We start from the raw sequence: 18,387 nt of genomic DNA, 5'->3' as shown, positions 1-18,387 counted from the left end.
AATCACAAAAAGTTCTGCAAGGGAGCCCAGCCGGTGTGGCTCAGTGGATTGAGCATCATCGCATGGATTGAGAGGTCCCAGTTCAATTCCAGAGCAGAGCATATGCCTGGGTTTCGGGCTCAATTCCCAGTGGGGGGCATGCAGGAGGCAGCAGATCGATGTTTCTCTCTTACATTGATGTTTCTCTGTCTCTCTTCCTTCCTCTCTAAAAAAATTAATAAGAACATACATATTTTGCCCTGGCCGGTTTGGCTCAGCGGTTAGAGTGTTTGCCTGTGGTTCCCGCTAAGAGCATGTACCTTGGTTGCAGTTTGTCCCCGGCCCTGGTTGGGTCGTGCGGGTGGCAGCCACTCAATGTGTCCCTTTCATGTCGATGTTCTTTTTTTTGTTGTTTTTTTTAAAATGCTATTTTCTTTATTTTTTTTCAATCCTCACCTGAGGATATTTTTCCATTTTTTGTACAGATAGAATGGGAGGGAGAGAGAGGAAGGGAGAGAGAGCGAGAAACATCGACGTGAAGGGACACATCGAGTGGCTGCCACCCGCACGACCAACCAGGGCCGGGGACAAACTGCAACCAAAGTACGTGCCCTTAGCAGGAACCGAACCCGGGTCTCTCCGGACCGCAGGCCGACGCTCTAACCGCTGAGCCAATCTGGCCAGGGCTCATGTCGATGGTTTTCTCTCTCTCCCCCTCCCACTCTATCTGAACAAAAAAAAAATGGAAAAATGTCATCGGGTGAAGATTAAAATATATATATATATTTTTAAAGTTCTGCAAGGGAGAAGTCTAGGGTGCTATGAGGATATACAGCAGAAAACCTGAATTTCTAAGGCTAATTAAAAATGAAATAATGATTTCTATCTCTCTCCCCACTTCTTGTTTCTGCAACAAACAAGGGTTTCTAAAATTCAAAAATGTTTTATTGCTAATATGCACAAGGAAACAGATCGAGTTAAAAGACCAAACAAGGAGAAAGTTACAACACTGCAAAAAATGTTAAGACTTAAGTAATCTGTATCCCTTATGGTCACTGGAATGTAAGTTGAGCTAAGCTTGAACTCTTGCATTAGATTATTTTATAAGACAGGGAATTCAGCCCTGGAAGGTTTGACTCAATGGTTAGAGCATCAGCCCACGGACTGGAGAGTCCTGGGTTCAGTTCCCACTAAGGGCACCTACCTCTATTGCAGTTTGTCCCCAGCCCCAGTTGGGGTCATGTGGGTGGCAACCAGTCGATGTGTCTCTCTCTCACATGGATGTTTCTTTCTCTCTCTTTCTCCCTCTCTCTTTCTCCCGCTCTGTCTGAAGATGAAAGCAAAAAAAAAAAAAAAAATGTCCTTGCGTGAGGATAAAAAAACAAAAACAAAACAAACAAAAAGACATGGAATTCAACCACATTTTTACTCCTGAAATTGATTATATCCTCAACACCTGGAAAAGAGATAGACATTAATAAGAAAGCTAGAGTCCGGCCAGTGTGGTGCAGCGATTGAGCGTCAACCCATGCACCAAGAAGTTGCTGGTTCAATTCCCAGTCAGAACACATGCCCAAGTTGTGGGCCCAATCCTCAGTGTGGGGCATGCAGGAGGCAGCCAGTTGATGTTCTCTTTCATTGATGTTCCTGCCTCTCTCTCCCTCTACATTCCTCTCTCTCTCTAAAATCAATAAAGGAAAAAAAATTTTTTAAAAAAAAGAGCCCTGGCCAGTTTGGCTCAGCGGTTGGAGCGTTGGCCTGCGGTCCTGAGAGACCCGGGTTCGGTTCCCGCTGAGGGCATGTACCTTGGTTGCGGTTTGTCCCCAGCCCTGGTTGGTCGTGCGGGTGGCAGCCACTTGATGTGTTCCTTTCACATCGATGTTTCTCTCTCTCTCTCTGTTCCTCTCTCTCCCTCCCACTCTACCTGAACAAAGAATGGAAAAATGTCCTCGGGTGAGGATAAAAAAAAAAAAAAAAGAGAGAGAGCTAGAGTAGCTGGTGAAACTCCATATTGATTAAAAACTTCCCAAGGTGATGATTTTTACACATGTATTTATTGCCAAATTCAAGTTGTACACATTAAATATATACTACCTTTTGTATGTCAATTATGCCTCAATAAGGTCAATCATACTTCAAAAAATGTGTTTTTATTTCATGAACAGGAATTCAGAACCAAAAGCTTTAATTTTTTATTCCATTTTCTTTCATCTCAAATCTAAAAATCTATCCTGATATTTCTTTTTTTTATTAATTTATTTTTATTACAGATGTTTCTCCTTTTTCCCCCCATTGACACCCTCTTCCCATCCCCTCCCACCCCGTCCCCAGCTTTGTTGTCTATGTCCATCGGTTATGCATACATACATGTAAGTTTTGTGATTTATCCCTTCCCTCCTCCCTTCTGAGGATTGTCAGTCTGTACCTCACTTCCATGACTCTGGGTCTATTTTGTTCATCAGTTTGTTTAGTTCATTATATTCCAGAAATAAGTGAGATGATGTGATATTTGTCTTTCTCTGCTTGGCTTGTTTCGCTTAGGATAATACTTTCCAGGTCCCTCCATGTCATCTCAAAGGATAAGAGATCTCTTTCTTACAGCTGCATAGTACTCCATTGTATCCACTTGTCTACTGATAAACACTTGGGCTGTTTCTAGATCTTAGCTATTGTAAATAGTGCTGCTATGAACATAGGGGTACATATATCTTTTCTGATTGGTGTTTCAGGCTTCTTAGGTTATATTCCTAGAAGTGGGATCACTGACTGGGTCAAATGGCAGTTCAATTTTTAATTTTTTGAGGTAACACCATATTGTTTTTTATAGTGGCTACACCAGTCTGCGTTCCCACCAGCAGCGTACTAGAGTCCCCTTTTCTCCACATCCTCGCCAACACTTGTTGTTTGATGATTTGTTGATGGTGGCCATTCTGACAGGTGTGAAGTGATACCTCATTGTTGTTTTAATTTGCATCTCTCTGATGATTAGTGATGTTGAGCATTTCTTCATATGCCTCTTGGCCATTTGTATGTCCTGTTTGGAGAGGTGTCTATTTAGGTTCTCTGCTCTATCCTGATACTGTATTTCTATCAGCATAATTAATAGCAGGTTTTTTTAAAGCTGAAAAACAGAAAACCCAAGTAGAGTATCCAACAATGGGAAAAAATATTAAATAAATTAGGATACATTCATATGATGGGTTATTGTGTAGAAATTAACATTTAAAAATAATATTTAAGCCCAGCTGATGTGGCTCAGTGGTTGAGCATCGACTCATGCACCAAGAGGTTGCTGACTTGATTCCTCGTCAGGGCCCATGCCCAGGTTGTGAGCCAGATCCCCAGTGGGGGGCATGCAGGAGACGGCCAATCATGTTTCTGTCTCTCTCTCCCTCTCCCTTCCTCTCTCTCTCTAAAATATCAATAAACATATTTTTTTTAAAAATAATATTTAATGTCATGAGAAAATGCTCACCACATGTTATGTGAAAAATTCTGGCATATATAGCTACAGATTCCAAATTTTATGTGTATATTATACTTAGATACGTAGAAACAGAAGTTAATATTAACATATATAAAATTTAGTAGTGGTATCTCTGGATGGTGTGATTAGATATGATTTTTATCCTGTTACTTGTTTTATATGATTATGAGTACTTTTATATTCAGAAAAATAATTATTTGTTAAAAGCCAGTAGTCAATAGCTGTATTCATAAAGAGGTTCATTGTCATCTCAGACTCAGAGAACCTCTTGGCTGGTTACTTTCACCACACTAGCTCCCCATGTCATCAAGAAATCATTATTGTTAATTTCTTGACATGGGAATCATTTATGCAACAGATTTACTTATTACCTGCTTGCTCCAAGACTGTATAAATAACTAGTTCCTTGGAGATTACATTTGGGGAAGAATATGGGTAAAATGTGTAACCAGTATGAAAACAGCCACATTGAGAAGCAATGTAATGAGAAGTACAGCATCTAACAGAGGTTCAGAGGAAGGAAGGTGATTGGGTTTGGAAGCAGGACAGTCAGGAAAGGAATTGTGAAGGGAATGGCATTGAGATGGACTTTGAAGGATGAATAATGTTTTAAGAGACAGAAATCGAGTATTAACCACCCCATGCCAGACACTTTGCAGTGCATTATCTCAGTTCATTCTCACACCATTCTATGGGGAAGATTTTTATCATTTCCATTTACAGGGAAGAAACTGAGGATCAGAGAGACAACTTATGGTGAAATCAGGCTTCAGAATCAGGTCTGTCTGACTACAGTGATAATGACTTCCTGTGTGTCCTCCACGCAGGGACAGCAGCCTGTACAAAGGTGAGCAGTAGGGAACACTGCACACTCGTTTGGAAGAACAATTCCACTTTGGCTGAGAATAGAAAGCTGGAAAGAGGGTTACATGTAAATATGGGAGGCCTCACATGTCAGATATTTAATTCTTTAGGCAACGGAAAAACAAAGAAGGCTTCTGAAGAGAATAATAAAGTCAAAACAATATTATATAAAAAGTAGTCTGACAATAAAACGGGTTGGTTTGGGGGGGAATTGGAAGCAAGGAAATCAGTTGGCAGGTTGCTGTGCTAGTTTAGGGACAGACGACGAACACCTGAACTATGGTGGGGAAATAAAAATAGAAATAAATGGAAAGATTTATGAGACATCTCGTAGGCAAAACCTGCTGGGATTAACACCTGATTGGATGTGCAGTATAAGGAGAGAGAAACCAGCCCTGGGTGGTTTGGCTCAGCAGTTAGAGCATCGGCCTGTGGACCAGACATTCCCAGGTTCAGTTCCCACTAAGGGAACATACCTCGGTTGCAGTTTGTCCCCGGCCCCGGCTGGGGTCATGTGGGTGGCAGCCAGTTGATGTGTCTCTCTCACATCGATGTTTCTCTCTCTCTCCCTCCTGCTCTATCTAAAGATAAACACAAAACTGTCCTCAGGTGAGGATTAAAAAAAAAAAAAGAGGTTGGAGAGAAGGATCAAAAGGAACAGGTTTCAGCTGAAAGGTGATAAATTCAGCTTTAGGTATTTTTGAGTCTAAAGTGTTAACGATGCCCTAGCCAGTGTGGCTCGATGGTTTGAGCGTCGGCCTACACACTAAACAGTCACAGGTTCAATTCCCAGTCAAGGGCACCTACCGTGGACCGAGCGGGAGGCAACCAATGATGTGTCTCTCTCACATTGATGTTTTCTCCTCTCTTCCTCTCCCCCCACCTCCTTTCCACTCTCTCTAAAATTCAATGCAAAAAGCCCTGGCCGGTTTGGTTCAGCGGTTGGAGTGTCGGCCTGCGGACCAGAGAGACCCCGGTTCGGCCCCTGCTAAGGGCATGTACCTAAATAAATAAATAAACTAAATAAAAATTAATTAAAAATAAATAAAATAAAATTCAATGCAAAAAATGTCCTTGGGTGAGGATTAACAAAACAAAGAAAAGTAAAGTGTCAATGGGACACTCAGATGGTGAGCTAGAGCTTGAGAGAGTAATAAAGGCTGGGGAGAGTGAGGTGGGCATCACGAGCCAGAAGAGCGCTTATTGGAGCCACGGGAACAGTTGAGACTGAGAAAGGCTTGAATAAAGACAGAGAAGAGCTGAAGGAGTTGGGGGAAGGAAGGGGAGCCAGAAAGGGAGAGAAAGAGTCATAATAGGAGGAGAACCAAGGATTTTCAAGAGACAGAACTAGAGAAGTGTTTTAAGAAAGGGGTGGCAATCGACAGTTTCAAATGGTACTAAAAGGTCAAGGGTTCAGATAAAAGCCTTTGATTTTTTTTTTTTTTTTTTGTCCTCCATTTTTTGTTCAGATAGAGTGAGAGGGAGAGAGAGAGAAACATCGACATGAAAGGGATACATCGAGTGGCTGCCACCCGCACGACCCAACCAGGGCTGGGGACAAACTGCAACCGAGGTACATGCCCTTAGTGGGAACCGAACCCGGGTCTCTCCGGACCGCAGGCCGACGCTCTAACCGCTGAGCCAAACCGGCCAGGGCAAGCCTTTGATATTTAGATAAAATCTTTCAGGTGACCTTGGAAAGTGAAAAGGGTAGAGATGCTTAATTTGGAAAAGTGAAGGTGGAGAGGTTAGAGGGTGGGCAGTGAGGCAATGAAAGAATTGGCTCCATTTAACTGCACTAGTAGTTTATTAAGTATTTATTGAAGACCTAATATGTGACCTTGCATATCTGTTTGGGGCTGTCCCAAGAATTTAAACCAACCATTCGCATCTTCATGTTCTAAAAGTCTCAGTTCATTCCAATTCCTCTTTTGGTGCAGATTTTTAAAAACAGCTTTATTGACCACACAATTTAACCATTTAAAGTGTACCATTCAAGGGTTTTTAGTATATTTGCAGATATATACAATGATGGTGCTGATTATAAAAGAGGACCACTTTGGATGTAAAGTTCGGGATCAATTCCTATAGTTTATGTTGCAAATGAGGGTGAGAGAGGACCCCAAACACCAGAAACAAATTCTCTCCTCTCACCCTCTTGAGCAGAATTATAGAACTGGATGGAAGCCGCAAAGGTGCTTGGCCCATAGTGACCACCAGGTGGCAGCAGGACACTTGTCCTGTCTCAGTCAGTACAAAAGCAGATGAGCCCGGCTGGTGTGGCTCAGTAGATAGGTACAGCCCCATGAACTGAGACGTCCGGTTCAGTTCCCGTTCAGCGCACACACCCTGGTTGCAGGCTCGATCCCCAGTAGGGGGCGTGCAGGAGGCAGCAGATTGATGCTTCTCTCTCACATCCATGTTTGTATCTCTCTCCCTCTCTCTAAAACAATCAATAAAAACATATATATATATATATTTTTTTAAGCAGATGAAGCAGTTTAGGGGACTGTGCTCAGAAGGTAGCCAACCTAGGGACCATTTCTATTCCCAGCTCCTTCCTGTTACGTATTATTTACTTCTGTGTAACTCTAAAGGTTTATGTCTGGCATTGCTAATAGGTCTTAAGCTATGGATACTTACCTATTTAGTTGTCTTCTATGTCAGTATGGGTCCGAGAAGTTCAGGGAACCAAAATAAACCATCAGGGGAATTGTGTGTCTCCTAGGAAGAAGCCTGCCTTAGTATCCCTGCTAAGTTCAATCATCGGTTGGGCTGCTCCTAGGACGTGGGAGTTACCAGGGTGCTCGCCTGGAAGTGTGGCCCAGGTGAATGCTGTTGGTCAATTATTTCCACTGGTAGTTGGAGATCTATGAGGCCCATTCTTATGGCCTCCACACCTTCCCATGGAGAAGGGATAGCCTCAGCCTTCTACCTTCTACCACGTGCCATCTGTACTGCCCACCACTGTGGGGGACAATTTAATCCCCACCTCTCACTTCATGTGCTGATTTCACTCTCCTCTCCTCCCCCCCTCCCCCAGTGACCAAAGAATAGGCTTCTCCCTTCCCCTGTATCTGACTCTGTTCCTGCTCTTTTTTTTTTTTTTTTTTTTTTTTTATCCTCACCCGAGGACATTTTCCCATTTTTTTGTTCAGGTAGAGTGGGAGGGAGAGAGGGGAACAGAGAGAGAGACAGAAACATCGATGTGAAAGGAACACATCGAGTGGCTGCCACCTGCACAACCGACCAGGGCCGGGGACAAACTGCAACCGAGGTACGTGCCCTTAGCCGGAACCGAACCCGGGTCTCTCAGGACCGCAGGTCGACGCTCTAACCGCTGAGCCAAACCGGCCTGGGCTGTTCCTGCTCTTCTGGATGAACCCAGGTACACGCACCTTCCCAAGCAAGCCCTACCTTTTCCAGAATTCTGCCTTCGGTTCCTTCTTGTTTATAAACCCTGAAATCTGAAGGAGATAACGGGATTAGGGAGCGTTGGTCACTCCTTGCCCACAAGTGCAGGTGCCAGCCTACACTGCCAGGAGGCTGGCCAGTACCAGGCCCCATCCCTTTACTAGAATCTCACTATCTCAGATGACCCTCCCTTGGCACCAAGTTATGGCCTCAGCCAAAGCCAAGTACATGATAGGGTAGCCATACCTTTGCCAGGTGGTCAAAGGGCCTGGTAGCTCTTGGGAGTCAGGCAGAAGAAGTTGTCATTTGTCTGGGGAAAGCAGAAGTCTGGTAAGGAGAGTGTTAGGGGAAAGAGTGCATGACAGGGACTGACTGGGTCAATAGGCCCGTGGGCCTCCCTCGTGTTCTAGGAGCTGAAGGCTCTGCTATCTCCCCTTTCCACCTGGCTGGTTCTCGGCGGAAAGACTGGCTTGGCAGGGATGGGTGAGTATAGTTGGCTCTCTGGGCTGCTGGTTGAAAGGACACCGGGAAACCAAGGATTCAGCAAGAGCATGTCTGGGCCAGAAAGCATTGTAAACCCAGTCTCCTGGGAGAAATAAAAGGAAATAACTCCAGCAATCAAGAGGGAATCGGGCTAACCCCTCATGTGGAAACAGCAGAGAAATAGCCTGGAAGTCTCCCATAATGACATTGCTTAACACCTTAAACATAATTATTTTACATCATAGGTAAAGCTAAGGGCAAGTGTAGGATTTTCCCTTTCCTCTCTTGGTCAGAAGTGAGGAGAAGAAGTGTGGAGGTGGGGAGTGTAGAAGCAGGAGGATGCCTCTAGGTGACCCAGGAGGCCTTTCAGACTAGAACCTGCCCAGGGGCCAGGACCCTAGGTTCCAGGGTTTATGGAGGCTGGACGGGACCATGGTGCAGTGGTGGATGGTGGGAGGACAGAGGAAGATCAGGACCCTTCCCACCGTTTGCTTAGCATGTTTGTTTCTGTGCTCAGGAAGAATGACTTGCTAGACAAAATCTGTGAAGTACCTACCACACACCTAGCAGATGTGCCTAATACATTTGCACCACATCACCCCCCACCCCAATAACCCCAAGCTGGTAAACTTTTCTGAGCCTTGTAAAAGAGGAGTAAGTATGGGGGTAAATGTTAATAGACTGTCAAAGCATGTTAGTGCACACAAGTAGACATTGCAAAAATGCCAAATGAGTCTGTTTCAAGCCCATTCTCTTTCCCTAACTCTAGGGGCCCCTCTATAAGAAAGGGCCCCTCTCCCTTTCCCAAACCAATATCCTACTTAATGTGGTATGTTTACCCTCTTCGATCAGATACTATCCTGTTCAGTTGGCTGCTCTGAACTATCCTGTTCTTTGTTCTATTTTTCTTGGAGATCTGTGAGCTCCCCAGGGGTGGGCCCAGAACTCTGGTTCCATATCTTCCTCCCACAGAGTTGGGAGGAAATTAATTGACTTTCCCCTGGGCACATGGAGGGCCCAGTCAACACTCAACCCCCAGGTGGATACACTGGCAGAGAGACAGAATGGGAGAGCAGTGGACACTGGCCAGGAAAAGCTGGACGAGTTGGGGAAGGGGGTGGGGCGAACCCAGAAGGAAGCTTGGCTCTGAACACAGCCAGCTGCCCTCTGGACCTTGCAATCCTGCTGAGCTCCACTCAGCTGCTGTGTTAGTGCAAATCAGGGGTGACATCAGCTAGGGAAGAGGTTACTGTCAAGCAAAGGGAAGGCCAGGGGAGAGTGGGCTGACTGTGCTCCTCCCTGTGCAGGAGGCCAGCTGGTGGGAAAGACTGGCCCGGGAGAGTTCTGACAGGGGCCTACTTGTAGGGAGGGGAAGGAAAGAAACTGAGCGGGAGGGTGAAGAGCTAGCATTGGCTAAAGTCTCACACCTTACATATGGGCGAGAGGAAAGCCCTGGTTTGACCTTTTGGAAGACAATTGTGACCTCCCTCAGGACACTCCTGGCCACTACAGAGAGCAAATGGGGTATACCTCTTTCTGACCACAAAGACCAGGCTGGGGCAAGCACCACCCCTCTCCTCACTTTGGCTCCAGAGCAGAGTCAGGGCAAGAAAGACTGTCCTTTTGGCTATTTTATTTCTTGAAGGCCCTGGGCCTGCATCTGCTTGTCCTCTCTGTATGTTCCGTTCTAGCTGGAATGCTCCAGTGTGGGGCTGGTTTCCCAGGCTGGCAAAAGGTTCCCTGTGGGAGGCCAAGCCACCATAGCATTCTCCAGCCTGGCCTTGGTTTTAAGACTTTAGTCTCCAGTTTTCACCTGCTCAGACTGTCAGCCATGTACTCTGTCCAAAATATTAACTGTTCCCAGTCACATGCACTATCTGACCTGCAGACATACACCCAGGTCTGAGAGATAGGTAGTAATATGCTTCATGCTTATGTATCAGTGCATGCAAGTGTGTGTACATGAGCACACACACACACTCGATCTGTGCCTCCGTGCGCGCGCACACACACACACACACACACACACACACACACACATGCACATACACACTCATTCTGTACCTGACAGGAGAGAACCTTGGGAAGAAAGGCTAGAGAGAGAGGTAGGTCATAGCTCCCTGGACAGCGTGGTAACATAGGAAGCTAGAGGGACAAATGCCCTGGCATCTTACTGACCAGGGTCACTCAGCAGAAGACACCATCTTTCTGGCCTGGGGCCCAGGAGGAGCCATAGTTGAGGGTTCTAGTCAGTGGCATATCAGTTTAGAGTTTCTTTCCTTCTGGGCCTCTAAATTTGTCAACTGCCCTTCTCCACATCTACATCTCAACCACCCCCTTGAGATTTAGCACTGCCACCTCTTCAGGAAGTCTTCCCTGATTTTCCCAAGCTGGTCTTGTGTGCCTCTCCTCTGGGGTCCATAGCATTTTGTGCTAAGCTATATCATCCAACATCATGAGGATCTCCTCCACTATGCTAACCTGCCAAAGGTCAGGACCTCCTTAGTGCTTACTACTGGGTCCATATGCTGTTCCATAAACATTTGCTGAATCAGCGAACCAATATACTCATGGAGATGTGGGGGCCCCATCCTCTGCTTCACTCGCTCTTCTCCAGAAGCCAGTGGTACCCAAATGGGATCCAGAAAGGCAGACCAGCCTAGTCCCCTGTCCTCTGGAAGTTCAATCATGCTAGCTTTTCTAGTTTGACTTAGCTTGGACCACAAGACAGGGAAGAGCCCACAACCAGAGAAAGCCCTGGCCCTTCCGCTTGGCGTGGAACAATCGCTGGCCCAGGCAGGCTTAGGAGCTGGCTTCCATCCTGTCCACATTGCCCTCTGTCCCATGAGAAAGCCTGAGGTAGGGTTGTGAGGAAAGTTTGTATAGATCTGGCCTTTTACCCTGACACAACAATGCCTTGGCCAGTGTGGATGGACAAGATACGTGGGGTTGGGTGGCTCACAACTTGTCTCAGTATGTTTGTTTATTTGAACAAGCTGGCACTTTGATCTCAGGATCTGGAGGGACTGAAGTGACAGGTCATGCGGAACAATTCATCCAGTACCTGTCAGTTATGCAGGAGGAGATGGCCTGGCTTCTGTCACCCATGGGGTAGGGACTTAGGTCAAAGGAGAATAGTATCTTTACTTATGTACACCTAAAGTTTGGCTTAGATCTATGTTAAAAAGTGTAAGAGAGCCCTGGCTGGTTTGGATCAGCGGTTAGAGTGTTGGCCTGTGGACCAAAGAGTCCCGGGTTTGATTCCTGATCAAGGGCATGTACCTCAGTTGTGGTTTGTCTTTTCACTTTCTTCTTTTTTTTTTTTAATCCTCACCTGAGGACATTTTTCCATTTTTGTTCAGGTAGAGTGGGAAGAAGGGAGGGCAAATCCTGATTACCATATTTGTGGCCCAAGGGGAGCTAGAAAAGAAACAGGCAAATGGGAACTCTGCTAGGAGAATTATTAGTCACAAACACTGAAGCACTGGGTTTATAGGGCAAGTGGGCAGCAATTTATTTTATTTATTATTATTATTATTACTATTACTATTATTATTTTGTTAACCCTCACCTGAGGACATTTTTCCATTGATTTTTAATGAGGGTAGGAAGGAGAGAGAAACATTGATGTGAAAGAGACACATTGATTGGTTGTCTCCCACATGATCCCAACCAGGACCAGGAATCGAACCCAAGACCCTTCGGTCTGCAGGCCTATGCTCTAACTGCTGGGCCAAACCAGTCAGGGCATGAGCAGCAATTTTAAAAGAAGAAATGGAATTTGGGGTCCTCTTGAGCAAAGATGATGCCTAGAATCTCCAAAGTTTCTGCATTTAGTAGAACAATTTACTTTAAATCCCTTTATCCCTTTTTTTTTCCCTCCTTCACCTTATATATCTGTTTATTTTCATTGTCCATCCCACCAGAATGTAAGCTCCAAGAACATGGGGCTTATTCACCAGCGCCCCAGTTCCCAGAGCAGTGCCTGCCCTACAGTAGGGGCTCAATAAATACTTACTGCAAATGTATAAAGCAGATTTTAGGGCTCCTTTTCCTGGGCTCATACTCTGGTTCTCAACCCTCCTAGTTAAGTTAAGGTATAATTACTGTACAATAAAATGTGCAGACCAAAAAATGTGCAGATCATAAATGTTCAGTTTGATGACTAACAATGTTGAGTATTTCATGTGCTTGTAGGCTATCTGTGAATCTTCTTTGGAGAAATGTCTATTCCATTTTTAATTGTTGTTTTTTTTTTTAATCTTTATTGTTGAAAATATTACAGATGTCCTCCTTTTTCCCCCCGTTGACACCCTCCTCTCTGCTAGGTTATTGGCTTTTTACTATTGAGTTTTAAGAGTTCTTCATATGTTCTCGGTATGTCTCTCATCAAATATATGACATGCAAATACCATTCTGTGGATTGTCTTTTCACTTTCTTCTTCTTTTTTTTTTAATCCTCACCTGAGGACATTTTTCCATTTTTGTTCAGGTAGAGTGGGAGGAAGGGAGGGAGAGAGGGAGAGAGAAACATCGATGTGTCACTTTCTTTTTTTTTAAATTCTCACCCGAGGACATTTTTCCATTTTTTTATTCAGATAGAGTAGGAGGGAGAGAGAGGAAGAGAGAGAGAGAGAAACATCGATGTGAAAGGGACACATCAAATGGCTGCCACCCACACAACCCAATCAGGGCTGGGGACAAACTGCAACTGTGGTACCCTTAGCGGGAACCAAACCTGGGTCTCTGTGGACCACAGGCTGATGCTCTAACCGCTGAGCCAAACCAGCCAGGGCTCTTTTCACTTTCTTGATAATGTCTTATAAATCACAAAATTTCTTAATTTTGATGAAGTCCAATCTATTTTTTTTCTTGTTGCTTGTGCTTTGAGTGTCATGTTTAAGTCTAATGATAAACTATTTTTCATGTGTTTATTGACTATTTCTATATCTTTTTTGTGAAATGTCTGTTCAAATCTTTTGTCTTTTTTTTATTAAGTTATTTATGTTTTTATGCGCTATGATGTATGTTCTCATTCTCTGGCTTGTGTATTTATTTTCTGAATAGTTCCTTTTGATAGTAGAAAATTTGAAGTTTCATGAAGTCTAATTTGTCCATTTTTTAAAATTATTGTTATTGCTTTTGTGTCCTGTCCAAAAAATCTTTGCCTACCTCAGGTCACCAAGATATTTTCCTGTGGGTTAATATAGAAGCTTTATGGCTGTGGGTTATACGTTTAGCTCTATGACCCCTCTTAAATTAAGGTTTGTGTATAGAGTGAGCTAGAGGTTGAGGTTTATTTATTGGGTATGGATAGCAATTGTTCCAGAAATATTTGTTAAAGAGAATTACCCTTCCACATGGTATTGACCTGGGATCTTTATAAAAAAAATTAGTTAACCATACATGTGTTGGTATATTTCTGAAATTTTTTATTTGTTTCATTAATCTATTTGTGTTTACTTTTTCTTTTATCCTCACCCGAGGACATTTTTTCATTTTTTGTTCAGAGTGGGAGGGAGAGAGAGAAAGAGAGAGAGAGTGAGAGAGAGAGAGAGAGAGAGAGAGAGAGAAACATCGACATGAAAGGGACACATCCAGTGGTTGCCACCCACACGACCCAACCAGGGCCGGAGACAAACTGCAACCCAGGTACATGCCCTTAGCAGGAACCAAACCCGGGTCCCTCCAGACTGCAGGCCAACGCTCTAACCACTGAGCCAAATCCGCCAGGGCTGTGTTTACTTTTTCTAATACCACTCTGTTTTGACTATTCTAACTTTATAGTAAATCCTGAAATAAAATAGTTTAATCTCCCCAACTTTTGTTTTTCTTTTCCAAGATTATTTTGGCTATTCTAGAACCTTTGAATTTCCACTTAAATTTTAGAATCAGCTTATCTACTTTCTTAAAGAAACCTGTTGGATTTTTATAGGGATTAAATTAATCTATAGACTAGCATTGAGTCCTCCTATCCATGAACATGGTATGTCTTTAAGAGAGAGACAAAGCTTGGTTTATATGTTTATTAATTTGAGAGAGAGAGAGAAACATTGACTTGCTGCACAGCCTTGGTTGAGGGGACCAGGGGAGCAAGGGACCAAACCCCAAACCCAGGCAAGTGCCCTGACCAGAAACCAAACTTGCAACCGCTTGGTCCACAGGATGACACTCCAACCAACCAAGCCACAGGGGCCAGGGCAAGAATGAATAGTATTTTGACAGGCAGAATTAAGGGGAGAAAAAGTTGGGAAAATGGAGCATATTTAGAAATCAGTAAAAGAGCAGTTTGATGAAGGTGTAAGTTATACCAAGCAGGTAGTGAGAATTAAAGCTGAAATAGGAAGTTCAGTCAGATCATGGAGCACTTTGAATACTATAATTGAAACTTACTATGTACCCAAGAGTGTATTAATTACCTTAGTACATTGTTTAACACTCACAACAATTTTGGTTTGTTTTTTTTTTAGAGATGATCTTTTTAAAAAAGGTAATTTTTTTTCATTATAATTACAGTTGACCTGCAACATTATATTAGTTTCAGGTGTACAATTTAATGATTAGACATTTCTATAACTTACAAAGTCCTCACCCATTTGATACCATACATAATTACAATATTATTGACTATATTTCCTATGCTGTATTTTACATTCCCGTGACTATCACAACAATTTTGCAAAACAAATATTATTATCTTCATATCACAAATGAGGAAACTGAAGCTCACAGGACAAAGTAAACTGACCAAGGTTAGCGAGTGTCTCAGTAAATTTTCAGAACCAAGATCTCAGTCTAATAGTCCTTTTTTTTCTCCCTTTTACAATGTTCTTTTACATAGTTGTGATCACATAAATATATAAATTTAAAAAATTTTTTTTATTCATTTAGAGGGAGAGGAAGAGAAAGATAGAAACATTGATGAGAGAGAACATCGATTGGCTGCCTTCTGCACGCCCCCCACTGGGGATCAGGCCCACAACCTGGACATGTGCCCTGACTGGGAATCGAACTGGCGACCTCTTGGTGTATGGGTCAACACTCAACCACTGAACCACACTGGCCGGGCATAAATATATAAATTTCTGTTCTACCTTGTTAACATTACAGCATGAACATTTTTCTGTATCATTACAAATGCTTCTCGCCCTGGCCGGTTTGACTCAGCGGTTAGAGCGTCGGCCTGCGGTCCAGAGAGACCCAGGTTCAGTTCCTGCTAAGGGCACATACCTCAGTTGCGGTTTGTCCCCAGCCCTGGTTGGTGGTGCAGGTGGCAGCCACTCGATGTGTCCCTTTCACGTCGATGTTTCTCTCCCCCCCCCCCCCCACTCTATCTGAACAAAAAATGGAAAAATGTCCTCGGGTGAGGATAAAAAAAAAAAAATGCTTCTTACACAATATTTTTATTGTTAACTGCATAAAACTGTATCATCATTTCTAGTTTTTATAATATTATGTAACATTATATAATATTGTAAATAATGTAGTGAATATGTTTGTGAATCAATTTACTCTCCTATCAGACTTGAATACTCTCAAGTCTTTGGTAGTAAAGAATTACATATCATTATTATTTGTATTACATAATTAGTAAAGTTGAACATATTTCAAGTGTTTGTTTGCCATCTATATGTCTTCTCTTATGAAGTGGCCATTCAGTTCCTTTGCTTTTTTATCATTTTGGGATTCAGCTAAGTTTATCAATCTGGATGAGCCCATTATACATAACGGCAGTTAATTTTTTGCTGTAATAATTATTGGGACAATTTGTTACTTTTTCTGCCCCTTGACAGAAAAACAAACTTAGAATCCAAGTCAGTGTGTTGGTTTGACTGTTGTCACTTGAGAGCCATAGTATGACCAAGGCCTCAGGAGTAAAAGTGATCTCTGCTCCAAGGGGAAACAAATTCTCAGTTAAGGAAACAATAAAAATATTCTCATTTGGTTAATTCGAGGTAGCTTTTTTAATCCAGCATAAGCACCTCTAATTTTATTTATGCTAATAAAGAAGAAAAAAGTGGTGACTACAATAAATGCAAACACTGTATCACTGCATTCTCAATTATGTTTTCATCAGGTTCATGACAAAAGTAGTGAAAATTTCCCAAGGCTTTGGCTGAGAAACAATTATAATTCTGGCAAACTGTTGCAGTGAAATGCCCCCTCTGGGTATTGTTACCTGGCTGTGCTGGATAAGAGGGCCTCAGGATTTTCAGGCTCAGAGCACCAGGTCAACTAGAGAAATGGGGGTGAACCAGAGAACTTTTCCAAGCATAGATTTGCATTCCTGACCCTGTCCTGAATATGAACAATTCCTTGCCTATCACAGCCAGATCAAGAAACACTTGAGACAGGCTGAGTGAACAGGGAGACGGTTTTCTGTGACTTCTTGCTATTGACACCTTACTTACGTAAGATGGCTAAAGGGGGTCTGTTTCTTCTTGATCTTTTGAGTTCAAGGATCAAAATGAAGTTTAAAAATTGCCATGGTACCTTGTGTCTCTTTTCATAGAGGAAGGTTTATAGCTCCAATCTCCAACTCCCAAGCATATTTTTTACTTTTTTCTTTTCTTTCTTTCTTTTTTTTTTTTTATCCTCACCCAAGGACATTTTCCCATATTTTGTTGAGATAGAGTGGGAGGGAGAGAGAGAGAGAGAGAGAGAAACATCGACGTGAAAGGGACACATTGAGTGGTTGCCACCCACACGACCCAACCAGGGCCGGGGACAAACTGCAACCGAGGTACGTGCCCCTAGCAGAAACCAAACCTGGGTCTCTCCATATCGCAGGCCAATGCTCTAACCGCTGAGCCAAACCGGCCAGGGCGTACTTTCCTCTTTTATACTAAAATATCTATTATATATAAACTGTCTGATATACAAATATCGATCACATATTTATTTACAACTTCTATTTTGCCATTGGCCTAATACTTCTTGATATCAAAGCTCATGCTTTCCTGTATTACTTATACCATGCAGCCATATTTTGTAGGCTGTAGCAAGTTACTGAGAGTTTTAAAGTCATGAGTGACATTCATAGCCATGTGATATGCCCTGCATGAACTTCAGTGAGGAATCTCAAGCTAGGGAACCAGTCACCTTTCTGTCATACTTATCAACAATGAGATGGCTCTGACCATTTCTTCCTGAAACTCTCTCCCCAAACCAGGCTTTCCCTAGACTTCCAAAGTTTGCCCCACAGGGTAGCATATATTATCTGTAGAGAGGAATGAAACACTCCACTTCTACATTTTTGTCTTGGCAGGCCTCCCTTTTCTCTGGCAGAAAATGAATTATTACTAGCACCTGCCTTAAGTACTAATGCCAGCACTAAGTAATACCAGCAGTAGCATCTATTAGAGTTTAAGGGTGAGGAGAGCAGTTTCCAAGAAACCTTGATTTTTTTCAGATTGTTCACTGATGACCTCCAGTGTCTAGGAGAAACGAGGTCAAATATACTTAGGCAGTTAAAGAGAAAGAAAGCCTGTCTAATGGTAAAACCACTTTCAGCCACAATTAAAAGTACACCCCAAAAGAAACACTGAATTTTCTTCCTTGAAAAGTAACCCTGTATTTCGGAGAGGAATTAGGCAAAATCAGACATGTGGAGAGAGCCTGAAGAGGAGATGACCTCTCTTCCACATGCCAAGCATTTCTGAGCCATGACAAGACAAGCTGTCCATATTGGAAAACATCTAGTCTCATTCAAAACTTCTGCACTGGCCCTGGTCAGGTAGCTCAGTTGGTTAGAGCACTGTCCTGATATGCCAAGGTTTTGGGTTTCATCACCGGTGAAGGCACCTACAAGAATTATCCAATGGATGCATAAATAAGTGGAACAACAAATTAATGTTTTGTTCTCTCTCTCTTCTCTCTCTCCTCTCTCTCTCTCCCTCTCCCCCTCCCCCTCTCCCTCTCCCTCTCTCTCTTTCCTCCAGATCAATCAATACATAAAAATAAAATAAGTCCAGCCTGGCCGGTGTGGCTCAGTGGATTGAGCATCGTCCCATGGACTGAGAGGTCCCAGTTGGATTTCTGGTCAGGGCACATGCCTGGTTGTAGGCCATATCCCCAGCGAGGGCCATGCAGGAGGCAGCTGGCCGATCAATGTTCTCTCATCAATGTTTCTATCTCTGTCTCTGTCTCTCCCCCCCCCC

This window comes from Molossus molossus, unplaced genomic scaffold, assembly GCF_014108415.1.
Source record: "Molossus molossus isolate mMolMol1 unplaced genomic scaffold, mMolMol1.p scaffold_m16_p_17, whole genome shotgun sequence".
In the NCBI taxonomy this organism is placed as follows: domain Eukaryota; kingdom Metazoa; phylum Chordata; class Mammalia; order Chiroptera; family Molossidae; genus Molossus; species Molossus molossus.
Note: the sequence above shows the minus strand (reverse complement) of the source record.